The sequence below is a fragment of the Dipodomys merriami genome, unplaced genomic scaffold (genome assembly GCF_024711535.1).
Source record: "Dipodomys merriami isolate MVZ:Mamm:240054 unplaced genomic scaffold, mDipMer1.0.p SCAF_855, whole genome shotgun sequence".
Classification (NCBI taxonomy): Eukaryota; Metazoa; Chordata; class Mammalia; order Rodentia; family Heteromyidae; genus Dipodomys; species Dipodomys merriami.
Genome location: NW_027206463.1, coordinates 377,341 through 388,780, shown reverse-complemented (window position 1 = coordinate 388,780; position 11,440 = coordinate 377,341). Strand labels below are relative to the sequence as shown.

At 33.3% G+C, this 11,440-nt stretch overlaps 1 long non-coding RNA gene and 1 pseudogene across 1 annotated transcript; both read left to right on the top strand.

The window, feature by feature from the left end:
- The first annotated feature begins 1,837 nt into the window (after positions 1–1,837).
- On the top strand, positions 1,838–10,913 carry LOC138820294 (uncharacterized). Its single transcript, XR_011369821.1, has 3 exons — positions 1,838–1,889; positions 3,534–3,592; positions 10,756–10,913. It is a non-coding gene; the product is annotated as an uncharacterized lncRNA (long non-coding RNA).
- LOC138820299 (U6 spliceosomal RNA) lies at positions 8,886–8,985 on the top strand (annotated as a pseudogene).
- Positions 10,914–11,440: the final 527 nt, after the last annotated feature.

The following is an 11,440-nucleotide window of genomic DNA, read 5'->3' as shown; positions in this document are numbered from 1 at the left end:
GTAGAGCAATAATAAGAGAAAGAGAAATTCTGTGTTTAAGTATAAGGGTTCAATACACTATAGAAGACTCTACGAATAAGACCACGTTGAAACAATAAAGCCAAGTCCAGTATGTAGATTTATGAGAATGATAAAGAGAAAGCATTACTCTTAGGTGGAACAGGAAGTATGAGGCCACTCCCTTTCTAAATCACGCTTGCTAATGACACAACTTTGTAGAAAGTAGAATGGAAGAATAATTCTGTTTTCAATGCAAGTCAGATATAAGAGCATGGACTTAATTGGAAGAATAAGTCCATCTTGAGAGAGCAGGGATTATGCTAGCTATGAACTGGTAGATAAGATCACATTTTTTCTTTCCTTTACTTATATATTGTTTGTTGGTGGTGGTCTTTGAACTTGAACTCGGGGCCTGGGCACTATCCTTCTGCTATTCAGCTCAAGGCTAGTGCTCTAGCACTTGAGCCACAGTGCCGCTTCCAGTTTTCCTACAGTAAATTGGAGAAAAGTTTCTCTGGACTTTCCTATCTGGGCTGGCTTTGAACCCCAATCCTCAGATCTCAACACCACCCAGGTTAGGATCACATTTCTAACAGTGTAAACTCAGCATATGTAATGTGTATGTTTATCTATCTTTATATGAATTCTTGAGTTAAAAATCTGGGCTACAGCTTAGACTTTACACTCACAAAAATGTTTGTAGTTTAAAAGGTGATTCTACTGGATAAATAAAACCTAAGAATGTAAAGGAGACAGGACATTTCAGTTTGCATCCAGCCTGGGCAGAACAGTCGTTGAGAAACTATAATTAACCAGCCAAAAGCTTGATTGGAAGCATGGCTCAAGTATTGGAATACCAGTCATGAGCAAGATTGCTGAATAAGATCTTGACGCTTTTGCATACATACATACAATCATACACATATATACAGAGACACTTATATATGCACACACAAATACACATATGAAGCAACTCTCAGAATATGTAGAAAAGTTAGAAAACAATAGAAAATATGTCCTGAGTAAGACTAGAATCAAGTGATAATTTTTAAAATTAGAAAATCCTCAAGCAAACTTTCTACAAAAATTTGAGAAATTTACATAGATAGGGATTAGAGATAGTAAGAGAGTCAAGTAATCAATATTAAAAGGATTAGATCCATGGAGAAATTAATCAGAGACCCCACAGGTGCATTTGAAAATGTTCATATCCTGTGTCAAATGTTAGAACATCTTCAAAAATAGTACATGAAAAGTCTGAGAAGTTTAGTGGATAATATAACTGGAGAAGTTCAGAATTGCTAGTCTATATCTAGATTAAATAAAGCAAGAAGGGCCTGGGAAGGTGGCTCAGTGGTAGAGTGCTTGCATTGCATACATGAAGCCCTGGGTTCCATTCCTCAGCACTACATAAGCAAAAAGAAAAAAGGCGGAAGTGACTCTGTGGTTCAAGTGGTAGAGAGTTAGCCGTGAGCTGAAGAGTTGAGGGACAGCACCCAGGCCCAGAGTTCAGGCCCCATGACCGGAACCAAAAATAAATAAATAAATAAATAAATAAATAAACAAACAAACCAAGAAACTATGGTGGGACAATATGATACAAGCCTTCAATTCTAGCACTCAGACTGAGAGGAGATTAGAGACTGGAATTACATAGTGATACCTTCCCTGGAGCAGGTAGTATAATTTTGTCTTAATAAAAGAAACCAAACAAGAAGGGAATACACAATTGGAAATTTGGGCTAATTTTGTCATTATGTTTTGAGATGTCGTTTCCTATTGAAATGCAACTCATATATAATCCTCAGTTGTGCTTTTAAATGGTCTCTTCATTACAGAACATTCCTAGATGCAAAATGGCTCGTGATTCCCATCCAAAATTTGAAAAAGTAAGTAATTATCATTCTGTTAGATTCCAAGGAAAGGATGAAGTATTACAAAAGCTTAAGCCTGGAGGAACAGCAAAGTTCATCCAATGTAGGACTTTATAGATCTTTCTAAATTAGAGTTTAGACTTCAAATAAATATTTTGGTTTTGTTTGTAATTTCATATTCTATAGGATACTACAAAATTCTTTTTAAGTAGCGTGTTTAATTGACAAATTTACAAATGTTTCTTGCATTCTATTTGCCTAGCATATTGTTTCAAAAGTGTTATAATTAGAACTCACTTAATAGATAATTCCAATAGTTCCTGTATAAAATGATAATGTAAATAATGTAGACCGAGTTGCCAAGAAATGGATATTAATTTATAAAATTAGAAAAAGAGCAAGTTTTTGAGGTTTTGGTATGACATTTTATGAAGAGAATAATTGTGTGACTTCTTCTTTCTTCTACCTGTATGTAACACAGGAAGCAATCTCCTTAATTACATGCCTCTGTATACAATGAGAAAAACACTAGGTTTGGAGTTTGTTTTTATTTTTCTTTTTGTTTTATTGCTTTGTCATAGGGCTGGAACTCTGGACCTAGACACTGTCTTTGAGCCTGTTAAGCTCAAGGCTTGTGCGGTACTACTTCAAGCTCAGTACCACTTGTGTCTGGCTTTTGCTGAGAAGTTTATTGGAGATAAGAATCTAGGGAACCTTCCCGCCTGGGTGGGCTTTGAACTGTAATCTATGATAGTTAAAAAGTGTAAATATAAATAGTATTTGCAAGAATACCAGTGGAGGAAAACTGATGCAACCCAGTTTATTGTGGTGTTCTTTCCAGAACACGTAGGGCATCACATTAGCATAGGTGTAATATTTTTTTCCAATAGAAAAAAGCTGTATGTGATATGAATTAAGGGAATTTTGTGGTGCACCCTACAAGTTGGAAACTGTTGGGCTAGGAAGGTTTTATGGCATAAATGTTGGGATTGATGGTCATAGAAATAATAGCTTAATCTGATAAAAAAATTGCTTACTCTTGAAGAATTAATTATAACATGCTTCATAGTTTTATCCTATACCAGAATGTGGCTATTTTTCTGTTCACTTCTCAATCTGTAACACCCCTTTGGAAAATGCATCTATTGCAGAATTACATAACATGCAAACAGGTACTATTTTGAATCTCTCAGGTATGGAATGTTCAGAATTTGAAAGTGAGTAGTTATTAGTAGTTATTATTTTGAGGAACACACATATTCTGTCCTCTTAACAACTTATTTACTTTTAAAAGTTATGGGTTTCTATAGAATTAAACGGTTTTGTTTTAGTATGAGAAAATACTAATTTATTCTTTTTTGAAAATATTGGCAATTATATTGTGAAAAAATTGTCAAGTTATATAACATTCAAGTTGAGGGCCCTCTGATAAAGAAGGGGTAATTACTTCAAATTAGAGGCCAAATAGTACTGATTTTTTTTAGAGTTACTACATGAATAATAATATTTACTATACCTATACAGTGAAATTTTATTTCATGCAGCTTATTTTTTAAATTTAATTTTAATGTGAAAGTGATGTGCAGTGGGTTAGCAATTGTAAGGCAGTGAATACATAACTGTTCAAACTTGTTATCCCCTCTCTCGTTTTTCTTACAGTTTTCCTTCACCCCAAAACCCTTCACAAGTTGTAATGTACATTTCCAACTTATTGTCTTGTGAGTATTGCTATTGCATTGGTTTGCCCTTTGTCCTTTGTCTCGCCAATTTGTTGTTCCTCTTCCCTTCCCTAATTAACGTAAATGTATACACAATACACAGGGTACCAAAATCAAACACAGTAGGAGATAACCCATAGGGGAAAAACCCAAGGAAAATAGAAATCACATAATACATTAAGAACAACAACTGCAAATAAATATCTCTTTCCATATCTTGGATTTCATTTTGCTCAGCATCAGCTTATATGTTCATATATATGCATAACAAAGCCACTGGAAAATAATAGTTTCATGGATAATATATCATGAAAACAACAGGTTAACTGTTTTTGATGATAAAGGTGGAATTAGGATTGGTAAATTCGCGATTCTGTTAAAGGAATTTCAAGTTTTAAAACTATGACAGGTAAATTTTAATTGTTCAAACTTTTTAACTTAGCCTATTAAAATTTAAGATTGCCTGGGAAAATAGGCTTTCATGCAAAGAAATTCATGGAGACTTAGCTCAGAGGTAAGATGGCTCATTTTCACACTAAACAAACAAGCCTCACAAACCGTGCTGTAAATCCTGTAGGTTAACATGAGAATTGTCCTTACCCAGGAAATATACTCTGACTGTGAGAAACAAGGTTGTAGTGGAATTTAAACTCAAAGTTTTTTTTAAAATAAGACATCAAAATTTGTGAATTGACTTTTAATTTCTACACAGTGATTCTCTTAAAAAGATAATTTTGGTCAAAATATTTAGGGAGAAAGTGCCCTTCAAAATGAAAGAACGTATTGTGTTTCCACTTTTCTGTTTGTAATACGTTCCACAATGTCTTTGCAAGTAAAGCACTGAAACACAGAAAAATTCTGATTGGGTACTTCAAACCAATGATTTCACATTTCTATGTAACTCAAAAATATAATATCCTTATTAACATGAAATAGTGAAGACTTGTCTTATTACATAAGCCAAAAGGTTTGGGGATCAGAAAAGAATTGAGCAAATGGAAAAGGTAAGAAAACGCGTTCTTAGAAGCCCTAGCTAAGGATACTGGCTTCATCAGTGGAGGCGGCCAAAACTTCTTGATAGAGATTGTCATAATGTTTTTGCTAGCTAAAGTGATTTTACAGAGCCTATTTGGCTCAGTATAATGCAAAACAAATTGAATGAAGACATGAAAATAAATTCAACCTCCAAATAAAAGAATTTTAAAAGAGAAACCATGAAGATGTAGCAGTGGCGGATGGAGTATAGTCCTTCACCTTCACTAGACTTGAAGTCAAGAAGCTGTGATTAATTGGAAATCAGGCAAGAGCTAAGAGGGGACATAGAAGTAGGACATAGAAGTATTGTCCTTTGTAACAGACAATATAATCCAAGGAATGGGTGATTTAACTCTATTCTTCTCCATACATCTTGTTGAGCAAAAGCAAGACTAAGAGAAAAATAATCTATTGAAATAATTTTGCAAAGAATAATTTCACTGTTCCTGATATGGTATCTAAGGAAAGTCTTAAGAGAGAAGATAAAAGTCATAAGAGAGAAGATAAAAATGGATTCTTTTTCAGTTTCCTCTAAGCATCTTGTTAGCAAAATATATCTTTGAGGTTAGAAGTGATTGAACCAAAAAGGCGTGGAGTACTTATTTTTGTGGGCACATTAGACACTAGAAGATTTCAAGGTAAAAGAAAAAAGAAAGAAATTATAGCTAAATATTTGTGATTACAGGTTCTTGGACTGGTTTTTTTGGAGACAAAGATTTGCATTAGTGTTGGTCTTCATTAACATAGTTGTTGGGTTTTCGTGGCAACCAAATGAAAAGGGGAAGTTTAATGGACTCGTTTGGACAAGTAAACAGCATGATAGAAAATAATGGCAAATAATATTTAATGAATTATTTTGAAAAATTATTTTGCGAGAACGAAGAAGGAAAGATATAATTCAAAATCACTTGACTTTATTAAAAGTATGAAAATAGAGTAGTGAAGAGATTGAGAGAAAACACAGAGGACTGCTTTCTCTCCAGTGGAGTAATAGGTTCTTGATCTTGTTTCTTCCATTCTGTCTTCACAAGCTATCCAGTGTGCCTCAGGACTCGAGTATCCAGTTCAGACAAAGAGCATTCGTAGAAGAAAATATTTGCAGTAGATATAGGTGATTTATAACCTTAGACAATCTATTTAAATCTGTTTAAAATTCTCCCCTACCCCAAACTGCCCTCTTTGAACAGCTTTGTTTGCTTTTCCAAAGACTGACCTTCATTAACTATTTAAAATTTTGAGAGGTCATATTCATACTCTCTAGAGATTGCTGTTTAGTTGTAATTTTTGTGTGTTTTTGTTTGTTGTTGTGTTTTTTAACTGAATTTCAAAAGGTTGTGCAAGTGTGTTACAATTAAACATGTCCATCTAATTGTCTAACGCTCCTGGATCAGAGTCACTCTTTCTATGAAGCTGATCCAACCCTTTCTCCAAGATTTATTGCAGATTTACCACTTCCTTTATTACATTTTTACATTGAGTATACTAGCTGTACTTGCACATTGTTCTATTTGTCATTCATTCTATTTCTATACTATTGATCCTCTCTGGTTTCTATTTCTGTTAAACTGCCTGTTAGTACTTTGAAAGGTTTATATACATTCCATGGAGTTTCAATCCCACATATACTTGAACTGATGTCAGCTTATATTTCCATAATTCATTCATGTGCAATAACAGTTTGCAAGACTGGAGATGTGAAGCACTTAGACATGATTTTATTCTCATTCATTTGGAAGATTAATCTTTAGTCAGCAAGAAAGTTTAAAAATGACTTACAATGTATTCCTAACTACTAGTTTTTATAAATGGCTTTGTACAATGGTGTGTGATTATTTTATTTTAAATAGGATAATATTTTCTACTACCTATAAGTTTTGGAAAAAGAAGAAAACTAATATTTACTAGTGTAGAGGAATATGATAGAAATAGAAGACAGATTTTATGTTTGTCGCATCTCTGATCAGTACCCATATGCAAGACCTAAAGTCATATTTCTTACTATGTTAGACAGATAGGGAAAACATAAAACAACACATGATAAGGCAACTCTTAGTGACTTTTTAAAATGTATGTTCTAATGTGATGAAATTTACTTTATTAGCTAATATTTGGGTTTGAATTATGGGAGGCTGATCTATCTAACACATTTCTGGAAGGAACCTACTGAACAACACAAATGGTGGGGGTACTATTTCTACACTTTAATGAATGAATTTGGTTGGTATTATTGTTGGGTAAGTAAATCAACTCTATTGTAACTTGCTCCCTACACTTGAAAACCTTGTAATATCAGTATCGTCTACTAGTCAAGTGTTATTTTGGCAAATGTGATTTTAAATAGTTTATTTGAAAATTAATATACTTTCAGGAGATTAAATGTAGGTTATCATTGGTTTGAGAATGACAACATTTTTATACTACAGAACCTAGTTTTCTGAAGTATCAGTGTTTTGAAACACTAAGGATCTTCTTAATGTTTTTCTAAATTATATTTGACCTCTAAATCAAGTTTAACTAGCCTTGGTAGACCAATTATGGATCTATAATTCCAGAAACTAATTTTTGGCCAACTTATGCTGCACTGAAATCTTTCATTACATTAGGAGAGGGGTATTAAAATAATATTGTTCATTTGTGATTGTGTTCATTCATATTGGCTGGTGATCTGTAAATTGAAAGTGAACTACAGTACTTTCTCTCATATTTTGTGATCTCATCGTTCATTTCAAGTTGCCTTGCATTTCACAGTTGATTACTGCTAATTCCTGTAAGGAATTGGGGCCTTGAAATATTATAGGACATGAGAAATTGAGATTAGTCTTCAATTACTTTCTGTTGGCATGTTGCATGGGCCTAGGTGAGAAGTCTTGCCCTTGTTATCTGATGATGCAGATAACTTGAACCTGGTATCCTTGGACCCGTGTGTCCTGCAGAAGAATAATAGCTTTTAGACATTATATCAGCACAATTTGGGTATAATCAGTAAGAATGCTTCAGAAATATGGAGAAAAACACTTTGGGACCAGCGAGTTAAAACAATAAACAGAGCATCAGAATATAATAAAATCCCTTATACATTAGCGGAAAACAATACTGTTATTTTACCATGTGAATTCAGAAGACCACAAAGACTTAAAAGGTATCACAAGTTTATACCGAAGACATTGCATTGATACTTTTTATATTCTAATATATATTCTAAACCTAATTATTTATATTCCAATTTATTTATGAGAATAATTGTCAATATATTTGTCAAACTATCAATTCTAGTAAGATTCATCGTGTGAAATTTAAAATAAGTACATATAAATATAAAATATATAAGTATATATAATATAAAAATCGTTTTGCATTGTTCTGTTGTGGTTAGGGTATCAAAGGCAACTCTGTTTTAAAGTATTATTCCATTATCTCTACCTGTTTTAGGTAGAGTTAGACTTAAAGCTTTACCATTTGTTGATTTAGAGCCCAGAGGCAAGAGGAAACACTGTGATTAAAACATTACCAATTTAAGGCCTAATATCGAGGAGAAACGTATAGACTTCTCCAGAACCTATGGACATATTTGGTGATAGAAAGTCCGTAGTATAAGTTCCTGCCTGGTTGGATGATAGACAGGCAAGGACAGTAGGTAATCATGCATATGAACAATTTTTTCACCTTCTTGGCTTTAGCTACTTTTGAAATGATAAGTATAATAAACAATTATATTTTGATAAAATACCTTCCATTCTGAACAATTCTGTCTGAACTGTTCATCTCTCTATGATCTCATGTCAGTAATGTTAGTTTTGTTCCAGTGGTAAGATATTCTGATTGGTCTGTTCCTACATGGAAGAAGGGTAAAGGGTCAGCTAGACATTTGTCCCAGCAAGACCTCATTTGGGAAATTTTAATTTGCACAAGTTAAGAAGTAGCTCTTACGCAAGGCTTACTTTGAATACATTAGCTCCACAAAGCTAAGTCAGTTGATAAATAAATACTTGAAAAGCAATCACCTTTGGACTTAGCCATAAAGGCTTCAAAGTATGTTCAAATTTAAAATGAAAACGACAAAATAGTCATTGACAAAAATTGCAAATTTTAGCAATCTACCAACAATAGTTTTTTTTTTTCATTATACACAGAATTTTAGAGAAATAAGACCAATAGCATTTTTAGGAACAATAAGGGTTCCTTGTTATAAATAGTCAACCATGAATATATGCCTGTATAAAGATTGCATCATTAAGTACTTAAATTTAGAGGATACTACATGTTTCAGCAGCAGGTCTACCCAAATGACAACAATACAGAGATTAACATGGCACTTGCAGAAGGATGATACATAAATTCGTGAAATATCCCATATTTTTCATTCTTCAAATGCAAGAAATGAAAAACAGTTATTAAAAAGTTGATTACAAAAATACAAGTGTAACAATACAAGTAATTCATAGAATTGAAGGTTAGTTTGACATCAGTATATTAAATCTTCACCTGAGAAAGGCCTTTACATATCATAATCGTTACAAAACTTGAAATTAGTTAACATTGCCATTTTATCCCAAAGAAATAAAATAAGACAAGGACCTAGGAAAAAAAGGAATCTTAAACTTTTTCTATATGGAATGCAATTTGAAAGGACACATTTATTAATAAACATATACATTATATAACAATGTAGAATTCAAAGTATTATATCTAGGAGCGAATTAAATAGATTATGGATATTATACAAACATAGATATACTTTTTTCAGAAAAGCACCATGAACATCTTTAGTTTCTATACTATTCATTTCAAGAGATGTTAAAATTATTTCTGATTTAAAAAAATCACAAACTCTGCAGAAATTATTATAGATGTATACAAACAACTCTTGAATACATTTTGACATCAAAGTCAGGCAATTCACTTGGAAGAACACCTGGGAATCCATGAATTTTTAAAGTAGGATATTGCTGTTGCTTTGTTTTGTGAAAAAAATTGTAGGGACACAAAGGATGGACTGGCATTTTTGAAATTTAAGAAAATTAACCAAACGATTACAACTTAGGAGAACAATCTGTACAGTCTTCCACAACTTCAAAGAGGTAGTAATACTTACTTATCCTTTTGGAAATACCAAATGCAGTTTCTTCCAAGTTGTTCTTCAGACCTGGTTTGATATAATGGTTCAACAGAAAGAGATACAGCATATAGTTGTTACTTCTATTCCCAGCAGCGAGATGCAAGGTGGTCAAGAGACCTTTAGATTGGGGATTGGTGTTTGCATCATGATGAAGTAAGAAAGAAGCCACTCTGGTATTATTCCACATATAAGCACTGTGCAGGGGTGTCTAGCCATTCAGATTTATTGCATGAATATCTGCCTTGAGCTACCAATTCATGGACAATGTCTAAGTGTCCACTCTAGGCTTCTCGATGAAGAGGGTTATACTCATCCTCATTCCTAGTATTCATCTGGGTGGCCTTTTGGAAAGTAGTCTCCACACCGTAGTAAGTTGAATAATTTCAGGATCAAAAAGAAATTTGATTGGATCCTACTCCAATTTTTTCTTGCAATTGATACCATTCCTCACTTTTTCATCTTACTTCCTCTCTTCGTCAGAATTGCCTAACGAGAGACTTTGAGTGCCACTGGGAATGAGATGTCCATGTTTTTCCCCAATAGATTACATTGGTTGAACTGGTCAGAAAAATCTGGTGAATTTTCTGCACATATTTATTCACCATGATTTATTTTATCTTTTTCCATTTTTACTACTCTAAATTATTCTAACTGGAGAGTAGGGAATTTATAGAGCAGAGGAAAAATTTTCCTCAATATTCAAAGGTACAGACTGAAAATGATGACCAGTGGTGTCTTCATGTGCAGCTTATGCTAGGAATGAGAAAATAGGAAACAATGCCTTCTATGTAAATGATTTGGGATATACCATGTTATAGTGTAAGAGAACTCACTATTTAACATATGGGCTTAAATAGCTTTCTAGTAGCTTTCTAATGTTGGTATTCAACATTCGATAAAATGTATAATGCAATAGTAAAATAGAAGTCCTTTGTATGACTACCTAAATTCTTCTTTTTTTTTAAAGACATTTGTTTTCATCCAAAAAAATATTCCTGTCTATTGTCTTCAGGTGATTTTGATGATTGAAGATGCTTAATGAGAAGTCAAAATGTATTAGTAGTCCTTTGCTATCAATTAAGTTTCACTTTTTCTTCTTGGAGGATATAATGATCAAAGAAAGCAATCAGCAACAATCGTTCAGAATCATGCTTCCAGTGCAAATGAATTACCAGTAAGTAATCCTCGATACCATTATCCACAAAGATTTGTCACAGATACAATCAGCCTGCCTTCTCTAGCTGCTTTCCTAGCCTGGACCTATTCCTTCATTGTACAGGAAAAGTGTGATTCAACTGATTTCAGTCAGATCTGTTAGTAGAATTATCAAGTATTTAGATTCTTTTTTTTAAACTTAGTTGTGGGGCCTGAACTCTGGGCCAGGGCACTGTCCTTTAGCTCTTCAAATCAAGGCAAGCGCTCTACCACTTGAGCCACAGAACCACTTCCGGATGGTTCTGTTTATGTGGTGCTGATTTGGGAAATGGCAGAGCAGAAAGTGAAATGATGCAACCATAAATATAAAAACAAAATAAATTAGGATAATTATGGAGCAATCATATTGTCTATGAGAACCATGAAAGAGAAGAAAAGAGACACAGATGTGCAATGACCTAGCTAGCCACAAAATCCATGCTTCTAATCAATTGACAGAGCAAACAATTTTTTTAGTTTTTAAAAGAAATGGAAATAGAATA